This window comes from Chiloscyllium plagiosum, chromosome 1 (genome assembly GCF_004010195.1).
Source record: "Chiloscyllium plagiosum isolate BGI_BamShark_2017 chromosome 1, ASM401019v2, whole genome shotgun sequence".
In the NCBI taxonomy this organism is placed as follows: Eukaryota; Metazoa; Chordata; class Chondrichthyes; order Orectolobiformes; family Hemiscylliidae; genus Chiloscyllium; species Chiloscyllium plagiosum.
In genome coordinates, this window is record NC_057710.1 from 135,895,658 (window position 1) to 135,913,163 (window position 17,506).

Genomic DNA, 17,506 nt, shown 5'->3' on the forward strand with positions numbered 1-17,506 from the left:
AGAAAACGTATATTCCTGTCAGGGTGAAAGGGAAGGCTGGTAGGTATAGGGAATGCTGGATGAATAAAGAAATTGAGGGTTTGGTTAAGAAAAAGAAGGAAGCATATGTAAGGAATAGACAGGATAGATTGAGTGAATCCTTAGAAGAGCATGAAGGAAGTAGGAATATACTTAAGAGGGAAATCAGGAGGGCAAAAAGGGGACATGAGATAGCTTTGGCAAATAGAATTAAGGAGAATCCAAAGGGTTTTTACAAATACATTAAGGGCAAAAGAGTAAATAGGGAGAGAATAGGGCCCCTCAAAGATCAGCAAGGTGACCTTTATGTGGAGCCACAGAAAATGGGGGAGATACTAAATGAGTATTTTGCATCAGTATTTACTGTGGAAAAGGATATGGAAGATATAGACTGTAGGGATATAGATGGTGACATCTTGCAAAATGTCCAGAATACAGAGGAGGAAGTGCTGGATGTCTTGAAATGGGTAAATCCCCAGGAGCTGATCAGGTGTACCCACGAACTCTGTGAGAAGCTAGAGAAGTGATTGCTGGGCCTCTTGCTGAGATATTTGTAACATCAATAGTCACAAGTGAGGTGCCGGAAGACTGGAGGTTGGCTAACGGGGTACCACTGTTTAAGACAAGCCAGGGAACTATAGACAAGTGAACCTGACCTCGGTGGTGGGCATGTTGTTGGAGGGAATCCTGAGGGACAGGATGTACATGCATTTGGAAAGGCAAGGACTGATTAGGGATAGTCAACATAGCTTTGTGCAGAGGAAATCATGTCTCAGAAACTTGATTGAGTTTTTTGCAAGGTTTGTGAAGGTTTGTAGCTCAGGTTGAGGTTTAGGGTGTAGGTTTGCTCGCTGAGCTGTAGGTTTGATATCCAGACGTTTCATTACCTGGCTAGGTAACATCATCAGTGGCGACCTCCAAGTGAAGCAAAGCTGTTGACTCCTGCTTTCTATTTATATGTTTGTCCTGGATGGGGTTCCTGGGGTTTGTGGTGAAGTCATTTCCTGTTCGTTTTCTGAGGGGTTGATAGATGGTATCTAGATCTATGTGTTTGCTTATGGCGTTGTGGTTGGAGTGCCAGACCTCTAGAAATTCTCTGGCATGTCTTTGCTAAGCCTGTCCAAGGATAGATGTGTTGTCTCAGTCGAAATGGTGTTTTCTTTCCTCTGTGTATAGGATTACGAGGGAGAGAGGGGCATGTCATTTTTTGGCTAGCTGGTGTTCGGGGGGGGGGCGAGAACAAGGCGGGGGGGGGGGAAACCATCTATCAACCCCTCAGAAAACGAACAGGAAATGACATCACCACAAACCCCAGGAACCCCATCCAGGAGAAATATATAAATAGAAAACGGGAGACAACAGCTTTACTTCACTTGGAGGTCGCTACTGATGATGTTACCTAGCCAGGTAATGAAACATCTGGATATAAAACCTACAGCTCAGCGAGCAAATCTACACCCTTGATTGAGTTTTTGAGGAAGTAACAAAGAAGATTGATGAGGGTAGTGCGGTAGTTGTGATCTATATGTACATCAGTAAGGCATTCGACAAGGTTCCCCATGGGAGACTGATTCGCAAGATTAGATCCCACGGAATACAGGGAGAATTAGCCATTTGGATACAGAACTGGATCAAAGGTAGAGGACTGAGGGTGGTGGTGGAGGGTTGTTTTTCAGATTGGAAGCCTGTGACCAGTGGAGTGCCACAAGGATCGGTGTTGGGCCCTCTACTTTTTGTCATTTACATAAATTATTTGGATGCGAGCATAAGAGGTACAGTTAGTAAGTTTGCAGATGACACCAAAATTGGAGGTGTAGTGGACAGCGAAGAGGGTTAGCTCAGATGACAACAGGATTTTAACCAGATGGGCCAATGGGCTGAGGAGTGGCAGATGGAGTTTATTTCAGGTATATGCGAGGTGCTGCATTTTGAGAAAGCAAATCTTAGCAGGACTTATACAATTAATGGTAAGGTCCTAGGGAGTGTTGCTGAACAAAGAGACCTTGGAGTGCAGGTTCATAGCTCCTTGAAAGTGGAGTCGCAGGTAGATAGGATAATGAAGAAGGCATTTGGTATGCTTTCCTTTATTGGTCAGAGTATTGAGTACAGGAGTTGGGAGGTCATGTTGCGGCTGTACAGGACATTGGTTACGCCACGGTTGGAATATTGCGTGCAATTCTGGTCTCCTTCCTATCGGATAGATGTTGTGGAACTTGAAAGGATTCAGAAAAGATTTACAAGGATGTTGCCAGTGTTGGAGGATTTGAGCTATAGGGAGAGGCTGAACAGGCTGGGGCTGTTTTCTTTGGAGCGTTGGAGGCGTAGGGGTGACCTTATAGAGGTTTACAAAACTTTGAGGGGCATGGATAGGGTAAATAGGCAAAGTCTTTTCCCTGGGGTCGGGGAGTCCAGAACTAGAGGGCATAGGTTTCGTGTGAGAGGGGAAAGATATAAAAGAGACCTACAGGGCAACTTTTTCACGCAGAGGGTGGTACATGTACGGAATGAGCTGCCAGAGGAAGTGGTGGAGGCTGGTACAATTGCAACGTTTAAGAGGCATTTCAACGGGTATATGAATAGGAAGGGTTTGGAGGGATATAGGCCAGGTGGAACTAGATTCGTTGGGATATCTGGTCGGCATGAACGGGTTGGACTGAAGGGTCTGTTTCCATGCTATACATCTCTATGACTCTATCTAACTTAACATGTCCTTATGTGGCTCAGTATTAGTTTTTGGCTTGTAATGCTCATATGCATTGTCGTCGAATATTTTATTATGTTAAAGGCACCACGCGATGTTATTCTAGGAAACGTCCAGTTACTAGGAAATGAAATAATTGTTAAAAAATTTCAAAAACTGTTCTACCTGACCCAATTGGCTCAATCCCTTTGTCAGTAAATTCTCCTGCCTTGGACTCAGAATTGTTTGTTTGTTTAAGTTCCCAGGAGTTTCTTGAATGCTGTTTCAAAGTTGTCCTTTTTGGTCATGATTGTGCATTCTCTTGATGGTGCATTTATACTTCTGATTTGCTGCTGTTCTGCTCTGAGACAATGAAATGTAATGGGAAACGTGTGCTGGAGAAGTTTGTACATAAATTACATGTAACACTTGAATGAAGAGACCATCAAGCCAGAACTAGCAAAACAAAACAAAGAACTTCCTGCTTTATTACAGTTCACATCATATTTCAAATAGTACTTGTTATATGTGTAAAAGTCTTGATCTTCCCCTATCATTACCACAATCAGAAATGCACCATATCCATTAAATGAAGAGATATTTGGAAATATCTGAAGTATATGCTGAAAGTTTGTGACTGTTTATTTGTACAACTCTTCCCTGCTTTGCTTCTTCTCATTGTGCTGGAAGCAGATGATTCTAACAATTATAAACATTTTCACATAGCCTTACAAAATAAAGTGCAAATCTGAGCCAAAATAAGAAAGCAATAAATCACTGCATCTCACAGGAAAACATTGCAAGTGAATCCAACAGCTTCTTTTCCTAAATTTCAAAGATTTATAACAAGACGAGAAATGGTCGAAAGAATAGATCCAATCAAAATAAACATGGGAAAACAACATGGGATATAGAGTCATAGAGTCATAGAGATGTACAGCATGAAAACAGATCCTTCGGTCCAACCCGTCCATGCCGACCAGATATCCCAACCCAATCTCATCCCACCTGCCAGCATCCAGCCCATATCCCTCCAAACCCTTCCTATTCATATACTCATCCAAATGTCTCTTAAATGTTGCAATTGTATCAGCCTCCACCACTTCCTCTGGCAGCTCATTCCATACACGTACCACGCTCTGCGTGAAAACGTTGCTCCTTAGATCTCTTTGAAATCTTTCCTCTCTCACCCTAAACCTATGATTAGATTACATTACAGTGTGGAAACAGGCCCTTCGGCCCAACAAGTCCACACCGACCCGCCAAAGCGTAACCCACCCATACCCTACATTTACCCCTTACCTAACACTACGGGCAATTTAGCATGGCCAATTCACCTGACCTGCACATCTTGTGGGAGGAAACCGGAGCATCCGGAGGAAACCCACGCAGACACGGGGAGAACGTGCAAACTCCACGCAGACAGTCGCCTGAGGTGGGAATTGAACCCGGGTCTCTGGCGCTGTGAGGCAGCAGTGCTAACCACTGTGCCACCGTACCGCCCTCTAGTTATGGAATCCCCGACCCCAGGAAAAAGACTTTGCCTATTTACCCTATCCACATCCCTCATAATCTTGTAAACCTCTATAAGGTCACCCCTACGCCTCCGATGCTCCAGGGAAAACATCCCCAGCCTGTTCAGCCTCTCCTTATAGCTCAAATTCTCCATCTCTGCCTTAACAATCTTCTTTGTTACTTCTACAAAAAACTCAATCAAGTTTGTGAGACATGATTTCCCACGCACAAAACCATGTTGACTATCCCTAATCAGTCCTTGCCTTTCCAAATAAATGTACATCCTGTCCCTCAGGATTCCCTCCAACAACTTGCCCACCACCGATGTCAGGCTTACTGGTCTACAGTTCCCTGGCTTGTCTTTACCACCCTTCTTAAACAGTGGCACCATGTTAGCCAACCTCCAGTCTTCTAGCACCTCACTTGTGACTATCAATTATACAAATATCTCAGCAAAAGGCCCAGCAATCACCTCTCTAGCTTTCCACAGAGTTCTAGTGTACGTCTGATCAGATCCTGGAGATTTATCCACCTTTACCTGTTTCAAGACATCCAGCACTTCCTCCTCTGTAATCTGGACATTTTGCAAGATGCCACCATCTATATCCCTACAGTCTATACCTTCCATATCCTTTTCCACAGTAAATACTGATGCAAAATACTCATTTAGTATCTCCCCCATTTTCTGCAAGCATGAGCGAACAGGTAGGTTTTAAGTCATTATGAAGGAAAGGTGGTAAGGATGCAGAGAGTTGGAGGGAGGCTATTCCAGAACTTGAGACCAAGACAACTGAAAGCACAGCCATCAATGGTAAAGTATCTAAAATCAGGGATGCACCAGAGACCAAAGTTAGAGGAGTACAGATATACTGAAAGATTGTGAGTTTGGAGGAACTTAGTGAAGTAGGGAGGGGTGAGACCATGGAGGGATTTGAGAACAAGGATGCAAACTTTCAAATTAAGACATTTCTTGTTGGGAACCAGTGTAAGTCAATGACTGCAGAGCTGAAAAAGAAATGGGATTTGCAGTGATTTAAGCAGAATTCTTATGAAGGGAAGAATGTGGGAGATAAGCCTGAATTTCATAGAACAGTCAGACCTGAAGTTGCCAAGGCATGAATGAATGTTTCAGCAGCAGATTAACTAAGAAGTTGGGTAATGTCATGGAAGTGGAAATAACTAATACTATTAATGGCATGAATCTGCAACTAAATGTCACAAACAAATGTGCCAGCATGATTTTGGAATGTTACCAGGCATAGGGTTGAAGATAGTAGCCAGGGAACAGAGTTTGGAGCTTCAGCCTTCTCAATTTTAAAGAAAATTTCAACTAAACCAATTCTTTCTTTCAGATAAGAGTTTTATAATTTAGCAACAGAAGGGCGACAGAAGAAGTGGTAGTGCGGTAGAGCTAAGAGTTATCAGTATGCACATGAAAACTAACACTGTCTTCATGTGATATAGTCTGGGGACAGTAGGTAGATGAGGAGTAAGAGCTAAGCGTTGATCCCTGATGGACACCAAAGGTAACAAGGAAGGAGAAAGAAGAGAAATATTGCAACGGATACTCTGTTTATGATTAGACAGCTAGAGTATCTGCTGCAATATTTCTGTTTATGATTAGAAAGATGAGAATGAGATTGGGTGAGAACAGTCTAACGCAACTGGACAACAGTGGAGAGATGTCAGAGGAGGATGGATTGGTCAACTGTTAAATGGGGCAGACCAGTTGAGAAAGACAGGGAGGGAAAGTTAAGCTTATCACAGTGAAATAGGATGCCTTTAGGGATTCTGATGGAAGCTGTTTCAGTATAGTGTTAGAGTACGAAACATGATTGGAGGGATTCAAACATAGTATTCTGTGAACTATAAGAACGCATTTGAGAGGTGATAATACTTTCAAGTGAACAGAAGTCTGGACATGGAATGGTAACCTGCCTTCCAACGGTCTGCACACAGTGGTTGAGGTGCTGATACCATTCACTACATTGACTTCCAGTTCCGGGAGTAGCTGCCACACACGGGTACCTCAGAGGTCCATGCAAAAGAAAGAAACATTAGCGGAAATGTTGCCTGCAAAGACATTAGAGTCAAAATTTGGTCTTTTGAGAAGGTGGTGATGATAGGAGATTTAAAATAAAAGAGAGAATGAAACCCGAGGAGGGAAAAATAGTTTACAACATCGCTTTCATGGGCTCAGGAAGGGAAGCTGAGTGATCAGCAGTTTGATGAGAATAGGATGGGGGAAACAGGCAGTGAGTTTCATTGACAATGTAAACTGAGGCAGGACTGTGAGAAGAGGAACGAGAACAATTATAAAAATTGTGAATTCTGGGTCAGAGCATGAGTAAATTTCAAAGGAAGTTTGTCCTAGTGGGCTACTAGGCGGAGGAAATGGCAGGATAAAGTGTAATCTTCTGGTAAGTGGCATTGCTATGGATTTGGCAAGTCCTGTGATGTTAGATGTAGCCAGGTGGAGAGGCTTGGTAAAAAATCTAGGTGTTATTTGTTCTTAACTACTTTTCTGAAAAGGCCATGAAGCTGATGCATTCATCCTCAATATGGATGGCAAGTGTCTTCTTCATAATTGAATGAACCTTTTGGAGGAAGATGTGTAAAGGACTGGTGAGAACTAATCCACAGCGTTAGAAATGAGAGAACTTAGTTCGACAGGAAGGTTAGTCCCCAGCAGATGCTATGACCAAATAGGGCTTTTGCTCAGAATGTGGGCCTTGATGAACCCTTTGGAATATGCCAAAGTCAGAGATGGAAGCTGTAGGGTTATATAACAGATAATTCATAGAATCCCTACAGTATGGAAACAGGCCAATTGGGCCAACAAGTCCCCACCAACCCTCCGAAGAGTATCCCATCCAGACCCATTCCCCATGAATGATGCACCTAACCTACACATTCCTGAACATTATGGACAATTTAGCATGGCCAATTCACCTAACCTGCACACCTTTGGATTGTGGGAGGAAACCGGAGCACCTAGAGGGGACCCATGCAGACACAGGGAGAATGTGCAAACTCCGCACATACGGTCACCCAAGGCTGGGTCCCTGGCTCTGTGAAGCAGTAGTACTAACCACTGAGCCATGGTGTGCCATCAATTATGATAGCAGGAGAGGAAAATTGGTTGAGGAGTTCTAAAGGGTTGGGGAAGGAAATTAAGCGGGTGGGGTACCAGAGTACAGGAGAAGTGAAAGAAAGTGAATAACAGGAGAGAGTCTAGGAAGATGAAAGAGGAAATAAATTGAAAAGAAAGAGTAAGAGTGGAAATCGATTGATGGGATCAGGTCTTGAGTGGTACAAAAGACTTAGTTCTGTATTATAAACAGTAGATAGCAACATAATGTAAATGAGAGCAATGAAATAGGTGTTGGTAATAGGAAGGTGCCCAGAGTTAAAGTTGGAGGGCTCATGGTGAAATCATGATGGCTTGGGTAGATTAGAAACAGTATGGAATGTTAACAAGCTGATATCTGAGGCTGGAGACAGTTGAGGTGAGTGAAGTCCAGAAGACATTTGAGGCGAAGAGTATTGGAGGACTTGCTAATGGTGGTATTTCAAATAAATAAAAGTACAGGAGTCACACAGAGTCAGTTGGAAGAGAGAAAAAGTGGTGCCAAAGTTGGAGGACATCATAAAATCCAAAAGCAGCAGAGATATGCTTTCCAGCACAGTGGGATATGTACTTGGCCATGAACAGATTGCAGCTGAAAACCAGTGGCCAGTCAAAGACTGAAGTCAGTCCATCAAAACAGTGGTGGGGGAAGGGACGCCAACTGAAAAATACTTTAAATATTGGATAAGAACAGGCAATCCAAGACAGAAATGAGGTCTCAGCAGTCGAGTCCAGAGGAGAAAACTTTGATGTTGGAAGGAGCTCAGGAATTTGAAGCCAAGTTTGTATGATATATAAATTTATCCAATTTTTTATACAGAGTCAGAATTAAAAAAACAGTGAAATTCAGACCGAAAGACTTGTTTCCATATTCCCATGAATGCATGTTGAGTTTTATTTATTTTAAACCTTAAGTCCAATTTGAACTTGAAAAACAGATTTGAATTATGGGTCCCTCACAAGAGCATAAATATTGGAAACGGGCTTGTTTTGTATGAACTTTATGCAACAACATAATTTATAGTGAAGGTATGCTGATCCTGATTAAATACCACTTAAAATGAAATGGCCTTGATTAAACTGCCTCCCTCCGTGTTTTCCCATGCTGAACCAGTCTCTGGGAACCCACAGCATCTGCTCCAGATAGAGCTGAGTCTCAAACTCAGATTGTTTCTATGACTGAAGCATCACACTGTTTTCTCTGCAACTTTGCACAGCTCTATTCCATTTGGGTGGTAGTTGGGCAGAGCAAATTGCCCTACCTTTATTATATACATATAACTCAATTGGATAAGGTCAAGTGAAATATGGAGATCTTGCAATGTACAGCTGATCCATTCAACCATATTATCAATGACAGGGCGAACGTGAGGACTGCAGATGCTGGAGGTTAGAGTCGAGAGTGTGGTATTGGAAAAGCACAGCAGGTCAGGCAGCATCCGAGGATCAAGAGAGTCGACATTTCGGGCAAAATCCTGATGAAGGGCTTTTGCCCAAAACGTCGACTCTCCTGCTCCTTGGATGCTGCCGTGCTTTTCCAGCACTACACTCTCGCCGCATATTATCAATGACGCAGAGTACATGATAACTTGGCCCAAGTGTTAAAATCTCAATCATGGCTCAGTTGGTCTTAAGGGAGCAATGCACTGTCTTTGGTGGCATGTGTTGGAAGAGACATTAAACCTGGCACTCGGTCTACCTGGTGGATATGAGGACATCTCTCACACAAACCTCAGCTCTTGATTTCATTAATTAAGCAACTGCTCTCTCTGACTTCCATGTCATGGAATTGTGCAACAAGAGAGGCAGATGTGTCTCTTGCTGCTATGACTTGACAATGGTTCATACCATCGGCACCATGTTTAAACCCAGGCTGCACTAAAAACCCAGAAATGCCTTTCACACTATTGCACTTGACCATCATTGATCAGGACATGTCCCAGAAAGGGAAGCTAGGAACCCAATGCAAAGCATTGTCTTCCAGTATCAGGTATGATAAGTGATTCACAATATGGCAAACCCAAATGTAACATTTTAGTGAACATCTGATTAGATGCACTTATCTGACACAACAAGGAAGTGATTACTGCCAACTATATAATTGTCATGATTGCTTCAGGCAATAATTTTTAATGCTCATTCTTGCAAAAATTGAGGAATGTTAATGAATTGCAAGTTGAAGACAGATGGTTGGCTCTACTGAATCAGTCACTGGATGATTCATGCAGATGCCTGGAAGGACCATAGATGCAAGCAATTCTACTCTGGCTCAAACAGAAGAACTAATTTACTCCACATATTCTAAATGTTGTGGCAGTAATTTGTATCACTATTGTCCAGTTAATTTTGCTTCAAAGATAGCAATGTTTTGATTTCATGTCCTTGTGAGTGATTTATGAGCACTTCCCGGGGGGCAAAACAACCATCCCTCCATCCTTAAGGTTCCCTTTTGTATTGCTATCCTTGTGGTCCCTATGACCTTTTAGCATTCTCCTTTTCCATTCAGCTTCCTTTATGTAACTATTTGCCCCTGCACATATGGATTTCCACATTGCCAAGCCCTTGTTGATCTTGCAATCTCCTCAAATAGAGACTGGAGTGATTGCAAGTTATGAACTCTACCATCTTGGAGCTCCCTGTTCTCTTCAATACTCTATGAAATCCCATTATACACATTCTCTCAGTGACCCCGTCCAATGAATCCCCGTGTCCAAAATTGAGCTCTCCCTGGACTTCATAGTTTGGCCCCAAATAACATCACCCCCCTTTCCAAACCCTCCGAACATTAAGGCTGAAACCCTAGCCTGGCTGTGATTCTCAGTGAAGTAGGTAAAAGAGTGGGAAGTGCCATTGTGAGTTGCAAAGGCAAGGAAGGAAATAAGATAATTGCTGTTTGTTAGTGAGATTCTGAATGCATTGGTTCTACCTTTAAGGGCTAAATCAGATTTTTAAATTGAACTTTCAGGTTCTGATCTTCTCATTTTTCTATGGATGCCTGGTTTGCGATGCACAGTGATGCCAAAAGCGTGGGTTTCAATTCCTACACCAGCTGAGGTCACCATGAAGAACTCCCCTTCTCAACCTCTCCCCTCACTTGAGGCATGATGACCCTCAAGTTAAAGCACCAGCAGTCATATTTGTCTAATAAGAGAGCAGCTTGAAGGTCTAATAGGCTCGAGTACCTTTTTTTCCCACATTTCTTTCCATTGCTGATGCTGCACAAGGAAATGGAAAACTCCCAGCTAAAGTAATCATAGTACTTAGAGTGTGTCCGTACATATAAATATTTATTACCTTGGCACTCTTTACTGTTGTAAATCCAACCATAAAGGAAATACTTTGTTTATGAGATAGTGTTTTCTGAATTGTTTTCCATTATGATGCCATATAACATTTGACCACTGGTGACAATGAAAACAACATAGCAACATAATTCTAACTTTGCATTTTATACAGCAACACATAATAGATCATATCCATATGAAAAACTGTGCATTTAAGGTACATTCTGAAAATGTTAGTATTGTATGTACTCAGTAGTTCATAGCCTCATCTGAGCAGTGAATATTATTGACATTTGTATTTTCATTCAGTATTACTGAGCTATAGCAACATCACACAAAGCTTCCCTAAAAATAAATTTGACATCAATGATTTTAATGCAAGATGAATCAAATAAGATTTTGTTTGCTAAGGATTTTAAATAGCAGAAAACTGTCCCAAAGGCGATAGTTTCACTGTCAATTTTACACAAACTATTACCTTAAAGTAAAATGGATTCAATTCACTGAGTAACTTTCCTGGATTTGGAGCATGCTCCATACACACTGGGATGGTCTATACAAGGAAACTGCATCAGAGCAAGCATAGAACGTAATGTGTGACATTTACTGTACACTCTGATATCAGCCAAGTTCTCTACATTTTCCACTGACAGAAGGCTCAGTGAAGCCACTCTCTCCAGCACCACATGTCCACACACATTTTAAGCAGCTTCTCTACTCCTACCAGAAACACACACACAAAATGCAACCAGCTTTAATTTTCCCAGATGTACACTAGCCCCTCACAACCCCATCCCACACACACTAATCAGGTGCACTCACATACACAGACTTATACACAATTATCTTTGTGCATCCATTACATCTCCTCGCATTTCTTCCCCAACACACATGGACATTGTAATTACCCCCCTCACTCCCTTCTGCCCCCATTTCCCACCACTGTGTTCTCCTGCATTCAGGTCAGACAGACAACCACAACCCTGTGTGCAGTCGATTTTAGATGTTCATGTGATTAAAGTCCTGAGGTCAAGAGATAAATTGGGGAAACGCAGAACCAGAGAACATTTGGGCCTAGTGAAGGGTGCAATCGCAGGTAGGATTATGACCCAATTTGGGAAATATATGCATTTTTACATCTCTATAGTGTACAAAGAGACAGCATTATCATTTAGCATAGTGCTTTGATACTTAGTTACAGTCATACACTTTGCCATTAAACTCAGCAAATACAACAAGCAAAACAGTTCTGAAACACAAGTAGCAATTTTAAAACAGGATATTGTTCTAACAATAAAGGAATATAGCAATAACTAATAGAATCAATAGAGCGTTGGTTGACCCTGAGGGAAAACAATATTCAAAAGTTTCATGGGGAACAAATTAATCTGTGAAATTCACTACCCCAAAGTACAGTGGATGCTGGGACAGAGAGTAAACTTAAGGAGGAGTTAGACAGATTTTTGATTGGTAATGGGTCGATGGGATATGGAGAGAAGGCAAGAGAATGGGGGTGAGCCACGGTCAAGCGGTGGAGCAGACTCGATGGGCTGAATGGCCTGATTCAGCTCCTACATCTTATGAACTTATGAATATCCATAGATGGCATATCGTGTTCACATTAATATGCTAGCTATATCCCTTCAGTCTTGTTGAATTCAAACCAAAAATGCAAATTTGAAAATGTAACAAAGGTTCGAAGCTCCTATATTTCCAGCAGCTGATTAGTATGTGTGGGATGGAGTTGTGAAATTTTCCCCAGTCTGCTAATTAGGCACACTAACCAGAACCCCATCATCAAATGTTTTCAATCATCAAACTCTTTACTGGTAGTAATAAATAGATCTTGCCAAAGGTCAGATTCAATTGAAGTGACAAGAAACGACACTTTCACAAACAGAGTGGCTTACCTCCAAGGTTTATGCCACAAGAGAGAGCCTGCCACTTATTACAAGAGCTATAACTGAGGTTAAGATATTCAAATACTAAGAGACTTTTGGGGTTAATTTTCGATTTTGCAGTTCTTTGTAGGATTAGAAATCAATGAAATGAAATCCAGGCAGCTTCTTCATTCAAAGCAAATAATTGTAGCTGTGTATAGATCACTAGCACCAATTTTCCATTCAATTTGTATTCAAGTCATGTGGATTTATGATGGTCAATCAGTTGGGAAGATACCTGTTAATGGATTACTTCTTAAAATACTCAATTGGAGGTGACAAGTATGAGTGAATGTATTCCAAGTGCTACTAATAAAGTATGATAATATATTTTGCAACATCAGTGTCATGCAGCTTTGAAAATGTTGGAAGGCTGGTTTGTTTTCCCTTTCATCCATAGAATGCTGGTCTCTCTTCTAAAAGTATAGATGTATTTTTCATATTAATTATTATGGGACAAAGACTGAACTGCAGCAATTATGTAGGTTTAGAATCAATTTTAACTGAATGCCAACAGAAATGGGGACTAAAATTCTAAAGCCCTGCAAACTTCATGTGGGGACTATAAGGTCCAACTGACTGAGATGCTGATAGCATGCCAACATTGTATTGCTTGCTCATTTCAATAATTTCAGCCTCCAGCTAGCACTAATCGTGTTGTTAGCTGGTTAGAGGCATCAGCATGCAGCCAATGGTATGAATGGCTAACATCATTAAAGCTGGATCTATCCTACATAAAGCTAACCTCTTTAAGGAAATTTGTATTGTGTCTGGAACAAGTGCTAACAGTCTTGCAAAAACTAGCACTGAGCTTGAAAACATTGAAGAATGACACAACTTGGAGGCCAGATGACCTCCAGATGCTTTTATGGAAGACAGTTACAAACATATGAAACATGTAAAAATTCAATCACATTGCTGTTACCTTGGTGTGTATCTGCTCTAAGGACATTAAATAATCCTATCACAATATGAAGTCAGTGTAACTTGCTCTTGGTTTGGTTCTATTTCTAAAATGTTCTATGAACTCATCATCATTGTCAAACCGATTTTTCCAATTTACACACCTTATCATTTTTGCTGTCTCTTTATCACAGGCACACAACATTTCTACATGTATGCTTCATCCTACATTGCTGTTTCTATGGGGAGGAATGCTGTAGACCACTCCCACCAGTGACTTTCTTACTATTCGTTATCTCCACTCAAACAACTTTGACATCCTGGTCTCTGAATCAAGGTGCTATCTAACTGTTGCACCAGTGTAATCTTTGGTTGCCTGTGTTACTCCTCCACCATTACCTAGCACCCAGTACTTCCTGAATGTTAGGTACCTCTTAAAACTCAGGATCCAAACCTTTTGTCCTGCAGCCATGTCTCTATAATAGCTTTCAGATTGTATTTATTTACTTGGAAGTGTGTTATAAATTAATTTGCTTTGCTTTGAATGCAATGGTTTTGGCTTTTTTGTCATTGAAACAATCAGTCTTTACAGTTCGTGTAATCTTAGGTTTATTCTGTTTCTTTCTGCCATTCTTCTGCTTTCATTTCTCATTGCTGTTTTGCTGTCTTCCTTTGACTCTACCCCTTGATTTGCTACATCTACCCAAGCTTGATGCACCACTATTCTTATTTAATTTAAAGTCCTCTCTTCTTCCCAAAGGAAGAACTGAAATGATATATTGAACAAACCTGGAATGTGACTTAAAAGACTTAAAATAAATCCTGGGATTTACATATTAATGAACCTGCAACCCATTCTAAAAGATGAAAGACTTCCCAACAATCTAGGTTTGTTCAATATGTCATTTCAGTTGCATGTCACTGTAATCTTTTGCTATAAATTCTGTGTCTTATGGTCTTGCTCCACAACGACCTGACGAATGAGCAGCACCCCAAAGGTTGGTGCTTCCAAACAAACCTGTTGGACTATACCCTTGGTGTTGTGTGATTTTTAACAATGGAGCAGAGCAGTGAAGCTCCCACACATCTCCAAAGGCAACCACAGAATGTCATAGCTCTCTGGTTGAAGATTTTTACCCTGTTCTGATATGCTGTAAGGCCTATCCAACATGCCTCTAATCCTGTTTGTTTTAAAAATTCATTCAGAGTACATGAGAAACACAAACTGACTTTAAGCTATTTGAATCATTTCATTCCATAAAGTAGGAGAAAGTGAGGACTGCAGATGCTGGAGATCAGAGCTGAAAATGTGTTGCTGGAAAAGCGCAGCAGGTCAGGCAGCATCCAAGGAGCAGGAGAATCGACGTTTCGGGCATGAGCCCTTCTTCAGGAATGAGGAAAGTGTGCCAAGCAGACTAAGACAAAAGGTAGGGAGGAGGGACTTGGGGGAGGGGCGTTGGAACCCCCTCCTTGTCTCAGTCCCAACCCTCGAACTCAGCACCGCCTTCCTAACCTGAAATCTTCTTCCTGACCTTTCCGCCCCCACCCCATTCCGGCCTATCACTCTCACCTTAACCTCCTTCCACCTATCGCATTTCCAACGCCCCTCCCCCAAGTCCCTCCTCCCTACTTTTTGTCTTAGCCTGCTTGGCACACTTTCCTCATTCCTGAAGAAGGGCTCATGCCCGAAACGTCGATTCTCCTGCTCCTTAGATGCTGCCTGACCTGCTGCGCTTTTCCAGCAACACATTTTCATTCCCTATAGTGTAAGCTCACCTACAATGCTATTCAGAAGAGAGTTCCAGGATTTTGATTAAGCAGCAGTAACTGAACAGCTATATATTTTCTATTGAAGATAGTGTGTGGCATGAATGGGAATATGCAGGTGTGCTCATCTGCCTGATCTAGATGAAAGCGGCTGCAGATTTGGGAGGTGCTGCTAAAATGCCTGAGTGGGTTGTAATCTAAAATCTTATTTTATCTACTTGCCTCTGGCATACTTGTTTCTCAAGGCTAAAGTTCCTCCTACATTGCTTACCAATCTGTTGGACTTTTACTTATGCTGATAATTATATTGAAATATAGCTTATGGATATGTGGAGATGATTTTATTGCAGCTTTATCACAGTACTATATAACACAAATTTTTAAAAAATGCAAACATTAGCAGAAATTACTGGGGAAAGATTCATCCTGAAGGGCAAATAACACAAATTGTGTTAAGTTTTCTCCCTGTAACATTGGCACATATCTTTAATGTACAGATTCTGTCAACTGCTTCTTAAATGCAGTTGATCTAGAGTTGGTATTCAAGACATCTATTTAGTATCTGTATTGAAATCACCTGCCTCATTTCATAACCTGAGCCTTGTACCATTAAGCACAGGACACAAGACAAATTATCATATTTCCACCAGCAATCTGTTGTAAAAAGGAAAGACTAAATGTGAATAAAAAAATGAAAATGCTGCAGAAAGTTTATATTTGAGATACTTTGGAGTCAATTAACTTTGTTTCTCTCTCTTTGCAGATGGTGCCTGATGTATTGAATTTCTCCAAACATTCTGTTTTTATTTCAGGTCTAGGGCATCCACAGTACATTAATTTTATTTGAATGTTAAACAAAAACTCCTAGTGATTGTTTCCCTTTGTAACAAAATGCAAATAACTGCATAGAGGCTGATGTCCCATCACAAAGTCTCCCTTTTTTTACATGTTGCACAGTACAGTGGCTGTGACCAGCCAGATTGAGGTCAGTCCCTGAAGTCAAGAGACTTTCTGATTCCATGTTTCTATCTGTCAGCCAGGGCTCCCTGATTTGCCCAGGATAACAGCCCCATTCATGGATCTCATAGTCCTAGTCAATAAGATCCACCTGTTTCCAATCACTACACAGAGTGAAATTCATTGTTGTCTGTTGAAGTGAAAACAATCAGCATTTCAGTTTAGGGAGAAAGTGAGGTCTGCAGATGCTGGAGATCAGAGCATTCCTGAAGAAGGGCTTATGCCCGGAACGTCAATTCTCCTGTTCCCTGGATGCTGCCTGACCTGCTGCGCTTTTCCAGCAACACATTTTCTGCATTTCAGTTTACACAATGCTAAGTTTATTAGATAGATTTGGGGCTGTGAAGAGCTGTGCCAATAAAACCCTTCAAGTCTATTCTGTTATTGTATTGTATCAAGCTGATTTGCACCTCAGATCTATTTTACTTGCCTTTGTGGTTAGAATCTTGAATACCCTGTCTAGGAGAGTGGCAAAGGCAGATTCCATTGTGGCTTTTGAAAGGGAATTCAATAAATGCTTGTATTTGAACATATTTAGGATTATGGGGAGAAAACGGGTAGTGAGAGTAGCTGAATAGCTGTTGCAGGAAGTTAACATAAACTCACAGATAAGTGAGTTTTGGGTGGCACGGTGGCACAGTGGTTAGCACTGCTGCCTCACAGCGCCAGAGACCGGGTTCAATTCCCGCCTCAGGCGACTGACTGTGTGGAGTTTGCACATTCTCCCCGTGTCTGCTTGGGTTTCCTCCGGGTGCTCCGGTTTCCTCCCACAGTCCAAATATGTGCAGGTCAGGTGAATTGGCCATGCTAAATTGTCCGTAGTGTTAGGTAAGGGGTAAATGTAGGGGTATGGGTGGTTTGTGCTTCGGCGGGTCGGTGTGGACTTGTTGTGCCGAAAGGCCTGTTTCCACACTGTAAAGTAATCTAAGTGTCTCCTTCAGACCTGTAATCATTCTATGTTTCTGTGAAACACAAACCTCACTTACAACAATTCATCACTCTTAAGTTTCAAGATTTCAATTGACCCAAAATTCACATCTTGAGGAGAGTTAGCTTCAACTTTCTTCTATCTTTGGTGTGGAAAAATTGCTTCCTAATTTTACTTCTTAATTTGTTCTAAACTTTGAAATAGAATTGTATAATTTTGAAAACGGGAGGCAAGGATTGCAGTGCACAATTAACCTATACCTGTTTCTTCAGATGCAGAAAGTACACAACATTGTGCTGTCTGTGCATGTTTATAATAGCTTTG